We start from the raw sequence: 26,150 nt of genomic DNA on the forward strand, positions 1-26,150 counted from the left end.
GCATATGTAGTCACAAAGTATCTTGACTTGCTCAGTATTCCTGGACATTTCTTGAATATTTTGTAAAGAGATTACTCAGGTTAATGTTGGCATTTCTATTTTATGTTTATGTCTATGGCATGTATTATTCATGGATGCCCTGCTGGAGATTTCTGAACTAAGGTAGTGAATCATCCATGAGCAGTCCATGGTGATCTTATGATCAATACTTGTTTCTTTCACAAAGTCTCGTATTGGAAAAGGCTAAAATAATATTGTATTGAGCTCCAAAAAGCTTAATCTATTCATGCATGTATTGTATGGTTTTCGAACAAAAATATAAACTCAATATAAACCTTTTGAATATTGATTATTTTTCTTTAATTTTCATCTATTGATCATTCAAGACTGATCATCATACACTCAAGTGACTGCTGCATAAACATTAAATCACATCATTAGTGATGGAGCGGACTGGGCACTGAGACTGGGTGATGAAGTTATTTAACCTTTTTAATGTCAATTATGGTGTAAATCAAGTAAGTAAACCACAGGATTTTCTGCTTATCAATAGCAAAACATCTCTGTACCATCAGAATGACATGTGGCATCTAGAGACCAATGAACAGGGAAATGCTTGCCCAGGCTCTATGAGAGGAATGGGACAGAATCCCACAAAACAGCATCAGCAAACTGGTTAAAAGCATGTGTCACAGCTTGTAGTGATTTCAGCAATGACCATGCACAATAATAACCTTTGACTTTTACAGCAGACACACTGGTGAGCAACACTGCTTGTGACAAATGTTAACTGGCAGAATTAACCTACTGTATGATATGTTGGTTCAATAGAATGTAATTGTTCCTGCTGCAATAAACATTTGTCATTTTCTGTTAATAAATTAACCCTCGGTTTAACACACATTGCTTAAACAGACAAAATGTGCTAAAAGGGAAATTTAGTCTTTTTACAAAGTAAAAATAAATATTACATAGTTTTAAAATTCAGGAATATCAACGGTGCATTAAAGGGGCCCTATAGTAGGCCAGTTACTTATGATGGGCACTGTTTGTGTTTTATATACTCTAATGAATTTTATACGGTGTGTTTATACCACATGAAATGAAGAGCTTGTGTATTTATGATAAAAAAGGATAATCAATTGTGATTTAATGGACAATCAGCAATAATGGACACCCATTCCCCCCAATCATCCATTATCAGAGGGTTACTGTAACTAAATGCAGTTAGTGTAAAGTGACAAGGTTCATTTGATGGTGAATAAACATTGTGAAACAGTAAAAGTGGATTTGAAGTTTTTACATTTTTCCTGTGACATAATTTTAGTATTTGAAAAACTTTTAGTGGGCAGTTTAAATTTCAAGTGTACAATGGGTCACCTGAAAAATGAATATATTGTGTGTCTGCTTATCTTCTGCAGATAACGTCTACAGATTAAAACAAGTTACTGTATCTCCTAAAGCTGGCTTTATTGACCCTCCATCTTATTCCCCTACATAGATCTACAGGTACCTGTAGGTGGAAACTTAGTTGTTTCTCATGTAGACACATGCACTGTCATCAACAAATAAGACTTACAGTAAAAGCCCCACATAAAACAGTACAGTTTGACAAAACTCAGTGGGTGTAGTACATTCATGTTGATGCACAGACATTGCTATTGTTCAGCTCAGGTCTGAGTCTGCCACAAGTGCTTATTGTCATTTGATTAGCATCACAAGAGCATATTAATGGCATATAGGTTGACCCTAGATCCCCTACGGATTTCAGTTTGTAAGAAACATTTCCATGGCCTGTTCTCTCTTATCACTTGACAGAGCCTTGGCATAGCTTCACTGTGACTAAAATAGGCGAACCTGTATGCCTTTTAGGTTTGTTAACATATCCTTTGCACAAACACACTTGGCGGACGGCACAGCTGTGCAATGGTTAGCATCGCTGCCTTGAAGTGCTGGGACTTGGGTTCAATGCCTGGGTTTCTATCTGTATGGAGTTTGTATGTTTGCCCTGTGTTCGTGTGGGTTTACTTCAGGTGCTCCAGTTTCTTTCCACAGTCCAAATACATACTGGTAGGCTAATTGGCTAATTGGGATTGGTGTGGGTGTGTGTGTTTTGGCGTTTGTTTGCTCTGTGATGTACTGGCATCCCATTGAGGGTGTATTTTTACTTGTGCCAACTGCTTGCCTGGATAAGCTCTGGATCCCACATGACCCTGTATTGAAGAGTGAGAGAGAAGTGAAGTGAAGTGAAGTAAGGTGATCAAATTAAATATTCCAGTGGCTGGTTGTGTTCAACGCATTAGTGAAGTGATGCTTGAGAATGGGGCAACACCTAGTTGACTGCTCCCATACCTGATGATTAATATAGACCCATGAGAAGATCTAGGTAGAAAATCTAGCGAGTTGCAAGTACAGCCAAGTGAAGAGGAAACTAGAAGGAAAAAGATCATGCAGTGTTCCTTGAAAGGGGAACAAAGCAAAAGAGCAATGATCTCAGAGTGGGTCCAAAAGACCTCAAAAGATCATTTAAAACATGAGAAACCAAGGTGACATTCTGGCAATGTCAGGTTTGTGGTAACATGTGAACCAGCATTTGTCACAGATATGAGATCCTCAGCTTCTTTGTCATTTCTTTGTTGTTAAGACTATAGCATAGATACTGACAAAATGATATGATACTACAGTTTATTCAATAACAGTACCTACAGTATACAGATTACACCACTTACTGTAATTAATTAAATTGTATTTCAATTCCATTACATTTTTGACATGGTGGCACAGTGGTTAGCATTGCTGCTTCAAAGTGCTTGGCCCAGGGTTCAATTCCAGACCTGGGGTACTATGTGGAGTTTGTATGTTCTCCTTGTGTTTTCTCCCATTTTCTTCCACAGTCCAAAGATATACTGGTACCTGTAGATTCCCATACTGGCTTTTGGGAAAATTGACCCTGGTGTGAGGGTGTGTGTTTGTGTCTGTGTGTCCTGTGATGGACTGACGTCCCATCCAGTGTTGCCTTGCACTCATTGCTTGCTAGGATAGGCTCATGTTTCCCCTCGACTCTATTGGATAAAGGGTTTGAAATATGGATGGAGATATTTTTGTTACATCAAAGTACACAACTCAAGTTGGCACTGGTGGTATTCCAGACCATATAATTTTTGTTATGCCATTGTATGAAGGAATGCTGGAGTGGTAGAGATTTATTGTACTACAGCTATATGTTTTACGTTGTCTTCGAATATGCTGCATAGCTGACATCTTGCTTATGTTTCTTGTGTAGATTAAAACACTGACTCTTCAAACTCTACAAAAACTAGATTACCCTTAATCCATTGTCAGCAATTTAAAAGATTATATTGTAGACCTAGTTTCACAGCTCTCACACCATGACAATGGAGCAGTTCTCCTAGATTGCTGCTGGATCTGCAACCTTCCATTTTACTTAAGTAAACTGGTCTCCCTTCTAAGCACCCATGAGCTCAAAACAATATTTTAAAGAAAGAGGTCCTCAAGTAATATATGTTTAAACAACATGTAAATGTATATTGTGAACATACATTTGTTGTTAACCAGTCAACCAGTGGTTTCTGTTTGGTAATGTTAATGTATTTGTTTTGTGCTGTACTAAACATATGTATTTTGTAATTTTTGTGAATTCATTGATATCCAAGGCAGGGTAGAAGCTTACAATTTAAAACGTTGGCATGACGCCTGTAAGAATCACTTCATTTTTGGAAATCAAGAGGAGCAGATGTTTCTGCTTATTTGAATGGATCAAGTTCAAAGAAGGCTTTTTAAGGATTCTGGGGAGATCGAGCACTCTTCTACCTTGGTATATTTTTTCTCACTAAATATGTCTACTGTTTGTTGGTCTGTTTTAGTCTACACCTAAAAATCTGTTTTCTGTCTCAGGTTTTTAGACCATTTTGTCAGCATCCAGGCCTACTGTTTGGACATGGATACTTTATGACTTGTAGATTTCAGTTCTAATATTTTCTACAGGCATAGTATAACCTTTAATTCACTAGAGATAACAACACCCAAGAACTAAGTATATTGAAAAGGCTTTATATTAAACCACTTTTCCTACAGTAATTTTCACCATTTTCGTTAAACCCCATTTGCGACAATATATAGTATGTATAATTTTTTATGTGAGGAAATTATGTCATGAAATGATCGCAAATTACTGATATCTACAGTAATTACTGAAGTTTTGCTGTTCTCATCTCTTCCAAACTTTTATTATTAGCTACATTAATGAACAAATTCTCCAGTTATAATTAGTTAATAATAAATGGTGAAATGCACGGTGTTTTGCTTTTTTTTTAAATGTACACTTATTTAAATGTAAGAACTTAGCAGCATATAGGAAAGCAATAGAGACCAAGAGTATAAAAGCAACACAGCTGTGTCCCTGGATCGAATGTATTGGACACAGCTGTAATCACCATATGATCAAGGGAAAGTGAATACAATGAACTCGTAACTTACAGTCGCAGTTTTATACAGTATTATCCGGAAAATACTGACAAAAATGCTTTATTCTATGAGAGTTACGTTAGTGAGTCTATGCCGTCATCTTATTTGCTTTTATTTTCTGTTTTTATACTTATATTTAATATCTTCAATTACTGTAAGAGGTTAGTAGGATTTTTAAAATAAAAGTTATAGGGTAAATTGACTTTACGCACTACTAGAACTCCCTCATCCTAGCGTAAGTTATGAGTCGACTGTACAGTATATGTACTGTATAATTGCATTGCTCATTCTTTATAGTTACATACATACTGTATACATATTATACAGTAGTTGTATATTACAGTATATAGCTAAGTGACATCAGAATAATTCCCTACATCTGACAAAAATGTATATTTTGTTTTATGACAAGTATTTTTTTAAGAAAAAAACTTTTTAACATAATTGCATATTGCTATGCTAGGATAATTGCTCTTTTGCAAGTATTATTACTCAAATTTTCCTATAATAAAAATGGCAATGGACTTACATCTGCTAGAATATGTTTTAGTAATGCATAGAATGGGTGCAGTTTACATTTTACATTTTCTTGAACAGAATATTTTACATGAAAAAGTGCATATGTGTTCAGTTTCATTTTCTATACAGCTGATTATTTACATGCAAGATCAGGAAAAGCTTATCCAGTACAGGCCCAGGACACACATACAGTAATTTTATTCAGTATCTACTGAAATGGATGAAAACAGCAATCAAGCAGATAAATAAGTTAGGATAACTCCTGTTTGCTGATCCTACTTTTTCAGCCTTTTCAGGAACATCATATGGCGAATGTAAGTACTGAGTGTTGATTATACATGTAGCTCTAGACGTGCTTAGTTTGCTGCTCAACAGCAGATTTTTATTTCATGTTTTATTTTGCAATCCATAACCATATTACCAAAACAAAAAAATAACTTTTTAAGTTAAATGAATTTTAAGTAAAATAAAATCATATTTCTGGATCCCTTAAGAAAGGTGACTGCAGGAAAATTTTTGAGTGTTGGCAAGGGGGCTCCTGATGGAGTAAGGACAGGACACTTCTTAAGAGAACAGCTGACAGACTGGTCAGCAAACGGATGAATATTCCAACGGCCCATTTTTATTTTTAATATACTGTTTTTGGTGTGTTTCTCTGTAAATTAGTGAAAGATTTCATTGAGTATTTATTATTCATCTTATTTTATTTTTGAAACACTTCTCATCGGCCCCCTGGTTTGTGGACACCTGTGTTAGCAAATTCCAAATTTACTATTAATAGCATTTGTACATTGCTCCTAAGTTAGTAATGTTACATCACAGTTTGGTATTAAATGTTTCCTAACGAGTCAGTTGAAGATGAGTCTAGAGATACAGAGAAGTATACACTAAAAGAGGTAGTATAAACAGGTTAACTCATGCCTGCCTGCTTGTTTACTGTGTACATAAGAATAAGAATTCTTATCAGAATATATAAATACAGTATATTCGTAATAAGTGTATATTTATTATATTACATATTCTTATAAGAATAAGAATAATATAAGATAATTCGTCACACTTATATAGCGCTTTTCTGGACACTCCACTCAAAGCCCTTTACAGGCAATGGGGACTCCCCGCCAACACCACCAATGCTCAGCACCACCTGGATGATGCGACGGCAGCCATAGACCAGAACGCTCACCACACATCAGCTATTAATGGGGAGGAGAACAGAGTGATGAAGCCAATTTATAAATGGGGATCATTGGTAAACTCAAAGGGAAGTTTTGCCAGGATGCCGGGGTTACACCCCTCCTCTTTTTTCGAAAAAATGCCCTGGGATTTTTAATGACTACAGAGAGTCAGGACCTTGGTTTTACATCTCATCCGATGGACGGCGCCTTTTTACAGTATAGTGTCCCTGTCACTATACTGGGGCATTAGGACCCACACAGACCACAGGGTGAGTGCCCTCCTGCCTGCACTGGTTCAAATCCCGCAGTCGGCAGAGGAATCCTACTCCGTTGGGCTCCTGAGCAAGGCCCTTAACCCCAACTGCTCCAGGGGTGCCGTACAATGGCAGACCCTGCGGTCTGACCCCAGGCTCTCTCCCTGTCTTTGTGTCTCATGGAGAGCAAGCTGGGTTATGCGAAAAGATAATTCCTAATGCAAGAAATTGTAAAGGGTTAATAAAGTGATGTTATTATTATTATTATTATTACCTCTTCCAGCAGCAACCTTAGTTTTTCCCAGGAGGTCTCCCATCCAGGTACTGACCAGATTCACACAGTTTAGCTTCAGTGGCTTGCCAGTTGTGAGTTGAAGGGTGACATGGCTGTTGGCATTACATACTAGTAAACACCTAGTAATCAATCACTCATTCTTCTTGTCTGGCAACATCTATACATTTTGAATTAATTCCCTCTGAATGTGCTAATCATTATTTTAATGTACGTGATAATGGCATTCATCATACTGTATGTCCCACAGGTGTCTGCACTTCATAATATTTGGGCACTGTATTGCCTTGATTTAAGTCCACAAACTACCATTATTATGGCATACATCAACCTAGAGTAAAACATCTTCACTATAGTTTCATTTTTTTATGTTGTGTGCTTTTATAATGAATTATCACTAAAAAGAGCCATGCTGTAATACAAGTCACTGCCACTGTGTGCCAGTTGCATAGTCCTTTTACTTTTGGTTTCACGTCCTCTGCAAGCAATTATAACATTTTTAATCATAATTATTTGTTGTTTATGTATAATGCTTATATATTATAATTGTTTTTGCTGTTTATTCAAAAATGAAACTTCCTATGACTTGAACCCGTCACTAAGCACAGCTTGTAGTTTTTCATTTAGCTCATCGCAGTAAATACATGAACTAAGAAACTACATTTCCCACTGTCTCACCCATTCAGCCATCCAATCAGAGTGATGCACCACAGTAATAATGTGTAATGTATGTGAGAAGAAAAGGTTTCTTACATTATCGGTTATTTTTTATTTTTTATATGTTAAAATAATATTTTTTTAATCTTACACTAAATACTGCTATTTACACTTTTCAGTTTAGAAAACTGCTATCACTGTACTTGACAGTTTTCACTTGAGTTTTCAGAAGCCATTATTTGTCTCCATTTCTCCTTTTGCTCAGGTGATTTCTTTGAGTTTAGGGATCTCTTGCTTCTCCTTACTTCCATGTTGCTGACAGGACAAATAATTTTTAATTTTTCAAGTCTTTTTACACAGACACTTGACCTCTACGAACAGCTGGAAAGTCTTCACTGCACCACCAGGCAGTGTTACAAAGTAAAGCAGTCCTGCATTTGAAAAACTAAATGGGAAAAATAAGAACGAGGTGCCGCACATCACCTCTGTACAATGCTGTGCTTACTGTAGAACACCTACAGATATCTTTCTATCATTCTATATGGCTGAATCTTTATTTTTTGGGACCCCAAAAATGTACTCTCCCGAAAATGGGCCTTGTTCCACAAAACAATACATTCTGTGTACCACTTGTGGGATAAAATATGTGTTGTCAGTCGTTTTGTCTTCTGGCAGACATACTGTACAATTTAGGTGTCCAGGGGTATGGCATTTCCCCATTTTTACAAGTCTCTGGGAATATCTGCCACTGCTGATTCTCTGTTCCACATATGCTTCTTAGTATGGCTAACCCATGACATTACTCCCTCTAAATACCCTAATCGTGTAACAGGGCTCATGTACTGCACTAATTATTGAAGTGACGCCGGCCCTCTCTGAAAGACAATGTAAAACTCTGCCACAGCTGAGGATCTGGTATTTTGGTGTGACAAAGTTATCTGCTGTCTAGAAAGTGGCGTTGTGCATGCTGTGAGCACTTAGGATTGAATCACAGGAGGCAGGGAGAATTGCACTCATCACACGTACAGCATATGTTACTAGCTTCCTGTTCTGAGGCTAACAGCAATACAGGGAGTTTAAAAAATCTGAATATATCCAAGGGATTTTCAGGATCAGCAGATGTTCCTGGACATCATGTGTCAACAACATGGCACACATTCTATTGGTTTCAGAAATTGCACAAAATATTTTTCATGAATATTTTACAGAGTTGTGAATAAACACTGCCATCTATTCAATAAATGACACAGCTTGAAAATTTGGCTTGAAACTTTGGCTCAAAATACCAAAATGCCTCAACAGAAGGCAAGTTATGAATATACATTGGAAAACATTAGGTCTACAATTAACTAGTGTTTGTAGTAAGTTCGCAGAAAGCACAGAATTTTTACTTACACCTTCTTACATATTATTATTGGGTTTAAGATTTAACCATTTTTGTGACTCAGTAGGTGAAGACTCTTCAAAACCTCTTCAAATACTTAATTTGTAGCTCAAAACGACTATAATTTGAATACCACTATATCTAGCATCTGTCTACTAATGGGGTGGCACGGTTGCACAGTGGTCACCATTGCTGCCTTGCGTGTTGACATGGGTTTCCTCCCACAGTCAAAAGACACACTGGCAAATTGACTTCTAGCAAAAACTAGCCCTGGTGTTAGAATATGTGTTTGTGTTTATGTGTGCCCTACAATAGACTGGCGTCCCACCCAGGGTGTATCCTGTCTTGTGCCCTTTGCTTACCAGGATAAGCTCTAGCTCCCCTGCAATCCTGTAATTGATAAAGCAGTTAGAAAATTGATAGATGAAGATATGTAAGGATGTCTATTAATAAAGTTTTTACAAGATCTTTAATTCACCTTCATTAGCTGTGACAGCTCATAGGAGGAAATAAACTGAGTATTTTCTTGACATCTTTATCTAGTATACTGTACAATATGTGAGATAAATCTCCAATCTGAGATAAATTCAATTCATTATAAAATCTAGACAAGTGCTTTAACAATGTTAATATATCAATGCACGGAAGAAAATACAATTTTTAAGTAAGGCTCCTTTGTAATTTTGAAAGTTGAAAAAAGGCATTATTCTGATATTTTTTTGTCTCTTAAACATCAATTTAAAAATGAAAATAATCGTTTTTTGCCTTTCTTCATGCCAGATTATAAATACTATGGCTATGTTGACATGCAGGGCACATGCTGTAGTTATTTTGCAATAGTTTGTCTTTATTTGAACTGCATAAAAATATTAAGGACTCTGTCATTTCCTCCAGTGATGAGTGCTTCTTGTGGCACATATTCCAAAAGCAGAATGCCTACATTGTTCCAACATAACATTCTGAAATGATACCTGAACACCATGGTGTTTGGCCTTTGAGACCACCCATGTTTCTCCAACATATACTGCTGTTTTTGTAGAGTTCAATCACCAGTAAACATCCTTGAGGGAAAAAAATCCATCTTGTTGACAGACGCTCACAGTTTTTCATTTTATATTTTCATTCTAAGCATGTGTCAGCATTCCTGGAACCCTGTGAGAACTGGCCCTGGACATGCTGAGTTTTTATCAAAAATAAAATTGATTATACATTCATTTCATGAGCAATAGCAGCTACTCCCATTTGACCACCTGTTGTGACAATAGTCTAGTCCTGTTCTCAGAAGAAAGCTAAAGTAACCAACCAGAAAAAGGTTAATCTTCAATAGATTCCTAGCACTGCTTTAACTCTTTACTCTAGATCCTGACTTCATACTGGAAAACATTATTTATTATCTCTTTAAATAGGTAAGATATATAAAATCTACTGTACTGGAATATATTGTACATTAGACAAACAAAGCAAATATTAAATTTAAATGGAGACATTTGTTCTGCAATGAAGATTTTGTATATCTACTGTTATGCATAAATGCCAGATCCATCCTAGTCTCAGTTTAGTCTTCTTAAACTCATCAGTAGCTGTAAAGTCTTATGAGATTGAAATGACTGTAAATGCAAGATAAACTGACTAAAATGATAGCTATTAGTTCTAAGCTCTTCTTATGTATCTGCATTACAGTATATTAAAAAAGTTTGACAATGATCGCTTGTCTTGCAAAATTTATAAAGGACAGCCTCATACTCTTTAACCATACAAGTAAACAAATGTAATATCACTTTGCTGTCATGAGATTTTTAAAACTCAGGAAAATGCACAGGACTATGTCTTGAGCAGCAGCTTTCAATGTCACTTTAAAGTAAAGATTTGAGATGTTTGTAAACGCAAGTGCCAGAACACGATAAAGGAGGATCAATGATCTTGCACAGATATGCTGTCCTACAAAGTATGATAAGGGAACAACCAGAGAAAGCAGTAATAGAGAATATCACTCTCAGGTTTATGGTGTAAGATGAAAAACATAGCTAACGTTTGAAATAATATGAGCTTGTTCTTTGGATTGTGTAAAATGATAATATTACATCACAGTAGTGTTGTCAGATGATTTTAATCCATATAAATGGCTAGAGCTTGGAGTGATCTGCATGTAAAACTGCATAAATTCAAAGTGACATCTTTAGATGGGCAAATCTCTAATTCCACCAGTCAAAGATTACAAATACATTATACTGCAGCTGACAGCATTATGAAAAATGCATTACATAGGGAGGAATTTAGTTTTTAATCAAAATTGTTACTTCATGCTACAGAAAACAGGAATGTACTTTGATATCTTTCCTTTACCATTATATTTGATGTAGTCTAACAATCCATTTGGGACATTCATATTACATTTTACATATATAAATTAAGAATTCTGACAAGTTCATCTTAATATGTTAATATGTGATCCTGATTTAATATGAAACTCTGCTTCATTAAGGGGATGTGAGAAATGTCATTTTTCTTAAGATCTCTTTATCATTGATAAAAATAGTGCCTTCTTAAACATTTGGCAATCAATATAAAAAATTAGAACACTCATCCATATATTAATTTGTTTTAATTGTAGCTTATATACTCGTTGAATTTATTATTCATTTTGCTGTTTATTTGTAAAGGTGTCTGGCATTTCTCTTTGCAATCTTAAAGAATGGGAGAGAAAACAGAATGTTCCCCATGATGCTTTCTGGTTTATTTAAATAAATACATGATTAATTTATTCTTAATCATTCCATTATTTAAAAATGAGTACATACTGATGCACAAAAGAAATGCAACTTTTAGGCTGAATGAATTTTTTCAAATATCCAGAGAGAACAAAATACCAATTTTAAGGCAGAAATAATGGACTGTATATAATGTTAAATGCTAGTGTATTTATGAAATAGCAATGTTCAAACACATTATCATGTCAAAGGAAGAATACAAAGGGGCTCATTTTTTTTTCAACAAAATCTTCACATACCTTAACTTTTGTCAGGTTTTTCAAGGACAGGTGGCATTTCTAGATGAATAAAATACTTCTCCATTCTTTCTGCCACCAGCTTAGGTATTTACTAGTCCACAGAATGTGGCTTTTTTTCTTTCTTAACTGTCAACGTTACCCCTGAACAGTCTCCAAGCATGCAGATCATGTTCATACAGAAGAAACCTCCAGTCATTCTGCTGATGTCCATGTTATTTCTTTCTGGAATTTCCCATGCCATTCTGCACATGGATGTAACAGTTTTAAGCTGGTTTGGTGACCCTCTACCATCCAGTATATAGTTTGACACTCACAGAGTTGGTTTAATCTGAATTCTCTGGAGTAGTTTGCTGATTGTTGTAGCAGAGCATGTCAATTTAAAGAATCTATAATAGATAAAACAGTTTGTGAATTACTTTATAGTCACTGCCTTGAAAACCAAATGCCACAAACATGCAGTTACATTACAGACTACAGATATAGTAAGCAGTATACTGTATTTTCCTTTTACTTTAGTACTACGTTGTGTATTTTTCCTTAGATGTTCATCAGTTCTACTTAAATATTTAAATTATAATTGCTTTCCAATTTTGTCCCTCTTTAAAGTGGATTGGCATTAAATTAGTAGTATTTTCAAATCTTTGCAACATACAAGGCACAAATTAATATTTGTTTTATAATTTCTAATTTAATTTTAAACTCTTCACAGCTGTGAAGTACAAGATCAAAGCTATAATGCTGTGGCTTAAGAATAAGAAAGTGAATGTCCTTGAGTAGTCCAGTCAAAGTCCTGACTTGAATCCTACTGTATATACTGTAGAACCTGCTGAAAAACATGAAAATTGCTGTCCATGAGTGATTCCAAAGCAATTTGAGAGAGCTTGAGTAAAAATGCCATGAAGAATGGGCAAAAAAAAAAGATCTGTGACTATAACTGTTGCCAAAGGTGCTTCCAACAAATACTGAGTTCATGGGTCTGAATATCAATGCACTTACCATATTTCTTTTTTTTTCATTACAGTTATCACTGACATTTATTGTTACCCTTAGAAGTCTTTAGTTTGAGCATTCAGGCTTTGAAAAAAAATGTAAATGCATCACAAAAAGGGTCTTTTGACCATAAGAAGGGTCTGAATATCTTTGCAAGTTACTGTATATGTGACACAAAATAAAAAGCCTTAATGGTTGTTTTTACAGTTTGAAAGTATTAACAACTATTAAATATAATCACGTATTTTAAAGTTTGTTTTGGCAAAGTGTGGCAAAGATACAAGTTCTTTAGATCTGATTACAAAACAGGATATTAATCCACCAACCTTCATTGACAGATTGAAATAATATATAACCATATTATTGGAGACAACGTCACAACAAAGAAACAAACACAAAAACACTTGCAAAGGCTTTCGGTAGAATATTCATTGATGTTGGATATGTATCATAAAGACAGGCCAATAAATGACCTTACAGTATTTTATCTCAGCCAAAGTAGGGCATTACCCCACAATGTAAAAGCAGTGAAGATATTGATAAGCCTTTAGCAACAATGTAAAAAACAAAGAATAAAACTATTTTACAGTGCTATTTATCATGTACCATTGAAAAGGAATGATATATTATATATGTAGTAAGAAAAAACTTCCACAGCTGTGTGGGAGAGGTGCAAGCACCAGCAGGTGTGTAATTCTGTGTGCCATTAATCCTTATGACACATAAACATAGGAAATTGAACATTTGGCATTTCCAGTTCTAATCCCTCCCTGTATTAATAAAATATTACACAAATTAGAAATAAAGAGCAATGATAATAGTGCATGTCCAAACCAACACAATTTTAAAGCTCATCTGAATGAAAGATGATAAATGTGATATGCACAGAGTTGACTTTACACTGTTCTTCACGTAATTTTAAAATAGCTTTTATTACTTTGGAGCACCACCATAAATGAAAAGCAAGGCATTTCTGGAGGTCAGAGACTGCTATTTAAGCAGTTCTATAAACATTTTAATAACCAACCATCTGTGGATTTTGCTGGGACCACTGGCTGAAGAAAACACAGCACAATGAGAGAAATGATTACTGTACTTTATTTTTTGGAGAACTGAGAAAAATGTGAGTCACATCCTAAATTCTTAAGAGCATACTAAATGTGAATAATATGTTTTAAATGAACAATTACAAAGACACAAGCCAATTAATTATATAAAAGAAATTAGTCAAAAAGGGGAAGTGTAGATTGCAATGCAGCTGCAATAATAATTTAAAACTGCAATAATTTATTTAAATATTGCAAAGTTGTTTTTGATTATTTTCATGGCACTTGTTGAAGTGGTTGTTTTACATATTTTATCTCAATAAACTATACTATAAGTGGTAAATATTCAGCTTGGTGTTAACCTTTGTTTCTTCTCATAAGTTGTGAGATAATTTCTTCCGATTTGCTGAAATATGAAGATAGAGATCCTGTTGCTTTATACCAAGCAGCATAACAAGCATATTTAAAAACTCTCTGATTTAAGATCTTTGTGGTACAGTATATGACTGATTACTTTGCAATACAGAGCATCTGCAAGAGCTTGTCTACATTATACCCTTGATAACGTGCATTAGTGCATACATTTCAGACATGTTTGCAGCACCATTCTGTTCCTTTCTGATTTTCAGAAAGGCTGTGAAAATCATGCAATTATTAAACTATGTAATTATTTGGGCAACAAGATTTCTAATTGACAACTGTCAATCATAGCATTGGGTCCACTCATATACTGTAAATACAGAACCTCAGGCTAGCCACTTCTAAAACATGATATTCATTGCTTAATTCCAACAGTTTATCATATGGATTACACAAAAATATTCTTAAAATATCTGTCACATATGTGATAAAAGACAAGAAAAATCAACCCAGTTTCATAAAAAATTGGAAATTGGAAATTGTTTACCATTGATCAAATAATAAAAAAATAAACAGAAAGACAGGAGCTAGTATCAAAAAGTCAGTAACCTTCACAATACCAACAGAAAATCAGAATTTTTTTCACCATTCTACCTCGCAGCAAGTATACATTATTTCTTTTCCATTCTCCAAAGGGACTTAAGTTTCTGCCATTGTTTATTAATTCTTTGTTTCCTTGTGTACTTGAAAATAGATTAATATTAAATTAAGCATTGTTTCAGTAAACAAAAGAAAATGAAAATGAATGTTTAAAACCACTTTAAGCTAGACTTTTGCAGTGTATCAAATACTAAAGCTACCTATTAACATTTTTGCAATATCCATTTTATTTTGTTGGAAATCTGATTTTATAGTTTGTCTCTACTTCTTCAGAATATAGAGAATATTTTTTTGTTCACTTAGAGCATTTGATTGTCAGGCTCTCTTCATTTATAAGATGCAAAAGTAGTCTGGTCAGTGTCAACTCTTTTGATCTTCATGGTGTTTTCAAAGTCAACTAAATAGATACAGCTATTCTCAATGTACAGTATACTGAGCTTTAAAAGAAGGTCATAAGTGTAACACATTCACAGAGTCGCAGGCTAGTAGTTTTTATATCCATCATTAGAAGCAATATAAACTGTACACCTGTTGTACATACAGGCAGTATGCAGTCTTGTGGGATTTTATTGTTTTCACTCATAGAGCCTGCTCATCCACAAATGTTACATGGAACTCAAGTCTGGTGAATAAGGTCTCCAAGGCACAACTGTCACAATGTGATCTCACAAGAAAGCCACTTACTGTAAATGAGGAGCATGAGGATGCATGAAAGTTGTCATAATAGCATGAGCCCACAGCATGTGAGGTCTCAGGACCTGATCAATGTAGAACTCTATAGTCATTCTGCCATCAATCATTATAAGTAGAATTCAGTCGAGACTCCTGCCAAAAATATCACATGCAGATTTCTTCATCTATTAGATACTATAGGTAGATGACTTATCCATCATGACTAGAAGTGTTCCATACGGGAGACTATCATGGCACTATTATTTGTTAACATCATGGCAAATTAGAATACATAACAACATAGCAACAACCCAGACTTCGGGATGGGAGTGACGGTGCAGTTCACTTAGTCTGGCCTCAAACAGGGTGTTTTTGACTTGATAAATGAAGCAGATCGGTTCCTTTCAGTATTATTTTCTTGACATTTAACAATTTAAGTGACCTCATGCTCTGTGTTAGAGCGACTCTCTTACTATTTAGGTGATTCAGCATTTACACTTAGTATTTTGATGTAACAGTCAAAATCACTCAAGTGTATAAGGTCAGTGTAACTGGTCAGCCAGCGCTGTGGGGAAGTATGGCTAGTTGGAGCATCAGATGAACAGTATTATATTATATAGTATATACAGTCCAAATGATTGTGTTAAAGAGACAGTGCAAATGAGAACATGGACTAAGTAAAACACATCTGCATGTGAAAGCATCAGAGCTCTCTGCTTCAGCTGTTGACAAACACTTTTAGACATCGGAACAAGATCCACAGGACTATCACTTAGTCTGGAAGATCTGGACTGCATCAGCTCGCACGGACTTCTCCAACAAGGCCTGGAAACCACGATATCACCTGAACAAGGTAACCAAGCCAGGAAGCGTCGCAAACGATGTGAACGAAAACGGAAACGCGGTAAGCGAGCTGGGCTACAAACAAGACTAAAGACCGAACAGAACAAACATCGTTTACCAACCATTTTACTCGCCAATGTCCGATCCCTCGACAACAAACTCGATGATCTCAGACTGAGACTCTCCACACAACGAAAAATTAAAGAATGCTGCGCTTTTTATTTTTACTGAAACATGGCTAACAGACAGTATTACGGACTCGGCAATACACCTAGATGGATTTTCTGCCTTCCGCGTGGACAGAACTACAGAATCCGGTAAAACCAGGGGTGGGGGAGTGTGCATTTTTATTAACAACGCGTGGTGCAACAATGTATCTACCATCACGAAACACTGCTCACCTGCTCTGGAATTTTTAATGATCAAGTGCCGCCCCTTCTATCTGCCGAGGGAATTTACAACTGTTATTATCACCGCCGTCTACATCCCCCCTGACGCTAATGGCAAAGAAGCGCTAGAGGTACTGCACACTGCAATAAACAAACAGGAATCTGCACATCCCAACGCAACCTTTATCATCGCGGGTGACTTCAATCAAACAAATCTCAAATCCGTTCTCCCAAAATACCATCAGCATGTCTCCTTCCCAACGAGAGGAGAAAACACTCTGGACCATGTTTACACCTGCAGGACTGTTTTGAATGCACTGACTGGAATGTGTTTAAAGAGGCAGCCACACAGGGATCATACACCGACATACAGGAATATGCATCATCAGTCACTAGCTACATCAGGAAATGTGCTGACGATGTCACACTCACAAAAGAAATAAGAACCTTTCCTAACCAGAAACCATGGATGAACAGTGAGGTTCGCACCCTAATCAAAGCAAGGGATGCAGCATTCAAATCGGGCAATAAATCAGAACTAAGGTCAGCCAGGATCAATCTTAACAATGGTATTAAACATGCAAAAAACACGCTCAAACAGGAATTAGAGGAACACTTCACCACTAATGACCCAAGGCGCATGTGGCAAGGTATACAGGCCCTCACAGACTACAAGAGGAAGAACATCTGTGCACCTGCCCATGATGCCTCCATGCCTAACGAGCTCAACACCTTCTATGCTCGGTTTGAAGCCAACAACACAGAACCAGTCATCAGAACTGCACCCTCCGCAGCTGACCAGCTGCTCTCACTGTCTGCAGACGAGGTGAGGAGATCTCTGCTAAAAGTGAACACACGCAAGGCTGCAGGACCCGACGGCATACCCAGTCGCGTCCTCAGAGCCTGCGCCAATCAACTGGCGGGTGTATTCACAGACATTTTCAACATGTCTCTGGCCCAAGCCGTAGTCCCCACCTGCTTCAAGACAACCACGATCATCCCAATACCAAAGAAAACCACAGTGACATGTCTTAATGACTACCGACCAGTGGCACTAACACCTGTCATCATGAAGTGCTTCGAGAGGCTGGTCATGAAGCACATTAAGGACACCATCTCAAACACAGTGGACCCGTACCAGTTTGCCTACCGGTCCAACAGATCCACAGATGACGCAATCTCCATTGCCACACACACGGCCCTATCCCATCTGGACAAAAAGAACACATACACAAGACTACTATTCATTGACTTCAGCTCAGCTTTTAACACTATCATCCCAGAGAAACTAGTCAAGAAACTCAGTGCACTGGGTCTCAACACCACCCTCTGCAACTGGATTCGGGACTTTCTGACAGGCAGACCTCAGGCTGTCAGGCTTGGAAACCACACCTCCGGCACACTAACTCTGAACACTGGGGTCCTCCAGGGGTGTGTGCTTAGTCCATTGCTCTACTCCCTCTATACCCACGACTGTAAGGCCAAACACAACACCAACTCCATCATCAAGTTTGCCGATGACACCACAGTTGTAGGTCTGATCACAGACAATGATGAGAGGGCCTACAGGGAGGAGGTCAATCTCCTTACAACATGGTGTGATGACAACAACCTCACCCTCAACGTCAGCAAAACCAAGGAGCTGATCGTTGATTTCAGGAAACTGCAAACCGGACATGCCCCTATCCACATCAACGGGACTGAAGTGGAAAGGGTCAGTAACTTTAAATTCCTTGGTGTCCATATCACCGAGGACCTCACATGGTCTCTCAACACCACCTGTCTGATCAAGAAAGCGCAACAGCGCCTGTACTTCCTAAGACGGTTGAAGAAGGCTAAGATATGTCCCCAGATCCTCACTAACTTTTACAGATGCACTACAGAAAGCACACTGACAGGCTGCATCACAGTGTGGTATGGCAACTGCAGTGGTGCTGACCGCAAAGCCCTACAGCAGGTGGTGAAAACTGCCCAGTCCATCACTGGGGTTACCCTCCCATCTATACAGGACATTTATGACAGACGGTGCTTGAGGAAAGCTCTAAGCATAATCAAAGACCCCACACACCCCAACTACAGACTTTATGATCTGCTACCATCTGGAAAACGGTACCGGAGCATTCGGGCCTGGACTACCAGACTCAGAGACAGTTTTTACCCCCGCACTATCAAACTGTTAAATTCCCAGCCTCTCTCACTCTCACTCTCACTCTCACCTCACCTCTCACCTATGATATGAACCTCACAGTGCCTTCTTTCTTTCTTTCTTTCTTACCAAAAACCCAAACACACATTGAAAATCTACCTCTACCATACATGTCAAAAGCTCACTCCCCATAATTTCTATCCCTTTATTTTATTCTGTTGATGCATATTTTTGCACATAACCTATTACCTTTTTGTTGTTTTGCACATTGCCTGTTGTTGTTTTTTGCACATTGCCTGTTGTCTCTGTCTTTCTTTTGCTACACAATTGTATTGTTGTTGTTGTTGTTTTTTTCTCTTTGTACTACTTATGTCCGAGAGCTAGCTAAATAGCATTTCGTTATACCATATACCATGTATATGAGTGTAATGACAATAAACTTGAACTTGAACTTGAACTTGATTACCAGTCTCTTTAAAAAGAGAGAGACAGATGCATCTGTAGAGAGAAGTAGTGACTGACAGAGAGGAAAAATCCCAGTAACTTCAATCTCTTCTTAGAGATCCTAGTTTGGTGGTTTACAGCTGTCTCTTGGTTGTGAGAGCGGATGAGTCAGGTTAAGACAAGCTTGTTAGCCTCAACAGTTGAAGCAAGAAGCATCCTAAATGCTCTTAGTCTTTGTTAAATGTGTTGCTTTTCCTTTTTATTTTTTTATTTTTATTATAGAATATATTGTTGATTATCCTTTGGGATCATAAGAGCTACTGTATACTGTATTATTAATTAATTATTTGTAGTAGTAGCAATAATAGTAGTAGAAGAGGAATTCCCATGGTTCAACCACAAATTCCTTAACTTCTCTGGTCTTCTGAGACATTCAGTTCAGGACGACTGTACTTGCCATTTTAGTTTTGGCACTCTTTAAAATCATGTTGTAAACTCTAATACTTAATTTATTTTTTCTGTCATACTTCATTATTGTCAACATAAACATTTTCTTGCTGATGATTTCTGATTCATTCTTGCAATCAGAGTCCAGATATCATACTCATAAACTCATACTCAGAACAGAGAGAAGCATTAGTCCAGGACTTTCTTCTGAAAGCACAAAAGTAGTTTGAATCTTGGGGTATATTAAATATTTTTAATATTTAAAATGTTTTTAGATCTAAAAATGTTTTTTATAAAACTTGTTTCTTCTAATTCTTTTACTTCTCATATCTTATTTTCTCTGGTAACACAGATGGTCTGAAATATATATAACTGACACATCCTACAAATTGTATTATATACTGTACTGTGTCTGAAATCTGAGTTTTTAGTTTGTTTAAGACCAATCACTTTCTGTGTTTGCATTTGCATTTGAATGACTTCATTAAAGAAACTATTTATGAAAAACACTGTTAGTGTTAGATGTTAACACTAAATTCCGGTATACTTGTATAGATCCAGCCATTCAGAATGCTCAGTGAATAATGCAGAAGAATGTGGTGTACATAGCACACCGCACCATGCTTTTTTAAAAATATTCTGTTGCAGGATTGCACTACTACTAAAAATTCCCATGTGGTGAAGGGAATGCTTTTGGGCAAAACATGGTGTTTGGAAGCATTTGGGCTATCACCCAAAAATGACAGGGATTGAATCCTGTTCAATGCTGAGCCCTGTAGAGACAAACTTTTCCAATTATAAAATTTAAGATTTTATATTTAGACTTTTATTAATTTAATACTTTTTATATGTTAAGTATTTAGTAAGTTAAATACATTTTTTTAAGTAGGACTTTTTTCAAAAGCAAAATTACTCAGTTGTATATGTAAAAATGGTTTATTATTACAGCTTGCTGTGAACATGATGTGCTTCTTTCAGGTTTACATCAGCATTAAAATAATCTATATTTTTTCTTAATGCAAATTTCAGCAATAAGTAATCAGGAAAAAAAAATTTTGATTATAAAAATATATTCCATATATACTGTACAGTAGTGGCTATGAAACTATACAGTATCATGCTGTATATACAGTATATTTTATGGTATACCAATCACCATAAATTCATGGTTCATTGATGTGCATGCTACTGTTTCAGTATATCTGTGGATATGATTTCATGTGATTAGCATGTGTGTCACTTCGGGAATTGTAGTCTTTGTTCTTGTATTCGATTCATGTGGAAGACGTGTTAAAACTACATTACAAGCTGCTACATTACACCTCAACTGTGAGTTGTGAGAAAGCACTTTACCGACTTAAAAAATCCTGACAGGGAGAAAAAAGTCCTGTGTATGACTTTTTTTTCCTCAGTGCAATATATATTCTACAGGTGTGACTAAGTATTTAAGACAAACTACCCCAACTTTCCACGATCAAATAAAAGTGCAATTTGATTTATTGTAAAACTTAACAACAACACAGCACATGCACAATTTTTTCAGGAAACATCATTGGAGCCTCCCTTCCGTCCATTCAGGACATATACCACAAACGCTGCACACACAAAGCCTCCAGTACTGTAGACGATCCCTCCCACCCCTCCTGCAACCTCTTTGCCCTCCTACCATCTGATAAAAGGTATCGCAGTATACGGGCCAGCTCCACCAGACTCCGCAACCGCTTTTTTTCCACAGGCTGTCAGGCTCCTCAACACCCTGGTTCCTATTGCACCTACTCCAAATCTGGAAACTTAGTTATTTTTTGCTAAATGTCAGGCATACTGTCACGCCCTCTACAGCCAGAGGGTGCTCCTACTCTGTCCCGTTCCTTGTTTCCCTGTGCTTTGCTTGTCCTTCCGGTTTGTCTTTGTTTGGGACTACAGTATATATTTCCCTGCATGTGAGATCATGATGTGTCCAGTGGGTGTTTTGTTTTGAATATATTATGAATTAGTCCCTGAGGCATACCGTCGTAGGTTTTGGAATTATAAAAAAATCAAACCTTTGTTGAGTTTGCAAGAGATGTCCTGTACTGCCTGCAAAGTAACTGATTTTGACAAACGTAAACAGCTAATTTTGTCTGAAGAATTTAAAATCTGTGCCTAACCAGATTGTAACTTATTTCATTGAGCAGAAAGTTACCTTGCTCTTTCAGGCAAATGTGTCAGCAGATGAGTTTGTGTTAACACATACAGTAAGTCTGTGTTTACTACTTTTGTTTGACCCTCTTCTCAAGAAAATTATAAAAACTCAACAGTTCTGACACCTACTGTGACATCCAATCTAAAACTAAGGTCTGTTTCTTTGACTGTCTTATTATGCAAATGTTTTAGACCCATGTGCATGCTTATTAAACGAGATCCTGACTGATTTGACTTTCTATTTCTCAATTAGCTGAAACAGAAAAAAATGTTCTGTAGGCAATCTCACTGGAATTCAATTTATTAAAAAAACTAACATCGACACAGGAGCAAGACTTGTGGCTGCTACATAGCCTCTCATTAACTATCAAATGTTGTTGCTGAACTCCACAACACTGCACCCTTTTGACTGAACATAACACCTGTCTCAGACTGTCTGGAGGTTGGGGGTGATACAGTATGTTCCCAGTACTGTTATAGGCTTAAGAGATCATGAATGTAAAGTAAAGTTTGCCTTGTGTTAAGGCGCATAAGTAACCAGGAGACAAAAAAACGCTGCAAGGAAGTAATCCTGTGGGGTTCATGGGAATTGGAGTTCCTAAAAAAAGCTGCATCAGTGACTACTGAGAATGTGTATTGACGGAGGGTGAAAATAAAAGCCCACACAGTTTCCCTCCCACCTTCTTCGAGGATAGAATGCACTAGCACTGGCTAGGCATGAAACACTCCTTTCAGTGCTACCTATGCACAACAAGTGCAACTTTGTTCTCTCAGATTTCCAACAACTTTTTCTAACAATTCTGATGAAGCCAAATAATTTTAAAAACGACTAATATGATATAATTAGTAGGACAGCATAAAAACATGTCTAAACAAATCATAATTTAGGTTTTAAATTTTATCATTTAAAAATATTGGTACAACTGGGGGGTTATGTGTCACACCCTCTGCAGACAGAGGGCACTCCTACTCTGTCCTGTCCCTAGTTTCCTGTGCTTTGCTGTCCTTCCGGTGTCTCTCTCTCTGGGGCTATATATTTCTGGGTCACTGATTCACCTTTGCTCAGCATTTACATTCGGATGTCCTGAGACCCGCCTAGCACCAGGTCACCCCACGTCCGCTGCCTGAGGGCACTGGTTTCTATTCGACTCCTGAACTGCCGAACCCAGGCTAATCCTCCGTTCCACCGCTACGCATATGGGTCTTTTTCTGCTCTCCTGCCTCTCCACAGTTTGTCCCTTCCGACATCCGTGACATTATGAAATTGGTGAAAATCAGGAATTGACCAAGCAGTTTACTCAATAAGTAAAATAATTATTCATAACTCCCAACTATGCCTAAGTGGTTGGTATTATTAGAGCCACATTAATTCTTTATTGTCTGGCACAGATTTAATGAAAAGAGTAATAATCCAGGCACACATAGTTAAACAAATGTTTATTTTAACAATGACAAGATAAACACTATTCTGCAGACAACAAAACATACACACAAGTTACTCTATGTGTACAGTATTTACAGACAAGGGTTTCAGAGGCCTAACATCCTAATCAGGAAAACCTTAGACTGCTACTAAGTATTGGACACTTAAAAATGCCCACAGAGGCCACAATAATAGAGATAAGCTGTCTTCTTAATAAATGCAATACAACCTGCAGTTAAATCTCTCTCTCTGCAAACCTGGATGCCACAAAATAAATGGGAGCCTGTCTCCCTATTCTAAAAATGCACCCAAAATCGGGAAATACATCTCTAACTGAGGTATCTTTAACCCAGGTTCCCTAAAAACACAGAATGACAAGCTCTATCTATCAAGGTTCAAATATTAGATCCAATCAGGTTTTGCTTGGATGGTTATGAAGTAGGGGCTCTCGCCTGGCACAAGCTTCAGGTTCCCAATCCTCCTGACTCCTCTCTTGTGATCTGACCTTCTTTCTTTCCTCTTTCTCTCTACTTTTCTTCTTGGCCTCTCTCGTCTCTTTTTCCTGTGCTTCTACTCCTTTCCTGCTCTTTTTCCTTCTCTGGGGTCTTAATGTGATCTTATATGGTGTATTTCTGTCCTGTTCATTGATATTCATTTATTTAAAGTGGATAAACCAAGATGAACTTTATAATAATTCTTGATCAGGCCCCAACATCTCAGCAAACATCCCCTCTGCTTTGAAGCTGGAAGCTTTTACACTGCCAAGTGTCACACACTTTATCTAAACTCTTAGCGATACTTCCTAGTCACCCCTAGCTGTAACAATATACTTAGCATCATTCAAATTTGTATTTAAAAATAAATGTTGTATACACGTAAAAAAGGCATGTTTAAGCGCATCTTTAAATGTCCTTGTCTTGCGAAATATTATGGAGATGGCTGGTCTGGAGGTTCATTCATAATATTACTTCATTATTAATCTTATTTTAATATTTGATATACTGTGATATATAAAATTATCAGAAACATGATGCTTCAGTGCAGTGCTCTGTGAGCATTTCATCGTAAATTGCAACAGCAACGACAGCAAAACATAGTTAAAATGAAAGTCAAAATGTTTCCAATATAACCACATGACCATCTACATAAATATATTTAGGCATATTTAGAAATTATAAATTAATATCATTCAGAAACTATTTTTATTTTCAACCAATATTCTTTAGTTACACAATTCCATATTATTATTTCCTATTAAGTTGATTTTAAAAAGTACTACAACTTTTTTTACAATAAGGACAGTGAATCACACAACTAACCGCTCTACTGTACAGCCAATGAGTTACTAGAAATTGACATGTGTTCTGAGTGGCTGCTCCTGTAAGTTAACATTTAACATGTGACAGTGTTAGATGATAACTTACATGTATACTGTAATTTTCCACCTCTAGCCAATTTAGGGAAGTAATAAAAACAGAACAGGCAAAACAGAATGTTAAGACATACTTAGTATATATATGTGGAATCAAGGAATGTTATGTCAACATGTACTATGCACTATATGTTCAATACAATAGCAAGAAAAAACATTTAGAATATTGTGTACAACTGTGGCTGTAACACAAAAAGGTATTGCAGTCCAGAGCCGAACGACCATGTGTTTTCCCAGTGTTAAAGGATTGTCATATTAAAAGAGCTCAATCCTTTTAGTCGTATGTGGTAAATCTGAATAGCTTAACATTATTTATAGACTAATGTCTATAATAGGACTTTAAATGTAATCTATGTTGTATAAAGTGCATCTATTCAATTATCAGCTTAAATGAACATTAAAAAATATTGAACACATTCAGTTTACCAAGCAATTAGTTCAATGAAGGGAGCTTGAGGTGTAATGACAACTAGAAAACAGTGAATGGCTGGAGTTTTACACACCTGATTATTTGGTTGACTGGAACAACACATACAACCCGATGCTTGGCTAACCTCCTATCTGAATAGAATAAGTATACTGCTCACAAAACCATACAAATCCGTCAGAAATGTCTTGTGTGCCTTGTGGAATCTAAACCAAAATTATTGAAAGCTGTCAATTGAAATAAAAATGATTTTACCCACTGAGAAGGGCAAGTCCATATTTACTGATAGGTATTAAAAACACAACAAATGTTATTGGTTCCTGCTCTCAACTGATGCATTTTTAGCACCTCTCAGTACATTTAGTTAAATTTACTTGGAAAAGCATAGGTTTTGTTTTTCAATACGACAGCTTTGCATCTTTAATCATTCTAATGCTATGGTTCCACATGTACTCAGCAGAAAATGTTGTAACAGAACGTTTAAGATTTATTATTTTTGTCACCATTTAACTGCTGCGTGTTCACCACTGATAAAAGAATATGGAAGGAATCAAGTTCTGAATTTCAACATCAGCTTAAATAAATCTCTGTCATAAGCTTGGAAGCAGCCCAAATTAATTTAGTGACAAATGCCGTGTTAATGACTTTCACTGAACACTGGTAGACAAATAAGTATGTCTAATACAGCTTGTAAAAATAAAAGACAAACGAAAACAGAATACCATTAGTGCAAACTGTTCTGGATACTGCATTTTTAACTTTTGGAATACTTAAAATAATTTAGATTTGAACCTGTATGAAGTTGTTTTGTTTCTGAAGATATGTAACAAGAATAGAAACAAAATGGAAAATTGCTTATTTGGCATATCTTTCTGTACTTTTTGGCAGTATATTTTTAAACTCATTCTACAATT

The 26,150-nt window shown here is 36.6% G+C and overlaps 1 protein-coding gene across 1 annotated transcript in view; it reads right to left on the reverse strand.

Moving 5' to 3' along the window:
* LOC148829336 (thyrotropin-releasing hormone-degrading ectoenzyme-like) overlaps window positions 1–26,150 on the reverse strand; it is a 219,917-nt gene that overhangs the window by 117,346 nt on the left and 76,421 nt on the right. The window lies entirely within an intron of this gene.

This window comes from Atractosteus spatula, chromosome 8 (assembly GCF_055471065.1).
Source record: "Atractosteus spatula isolate fAtrSpa1 chromosome 8, fAtrSpa1.hap1, whole genome shotgun sequence".
NCBI lineage: Eukaryota > Metazoa > Chordata > Actinopteri > Semionotiformes > Lepisosteidae > Atractosteus > Atractosteus spatula.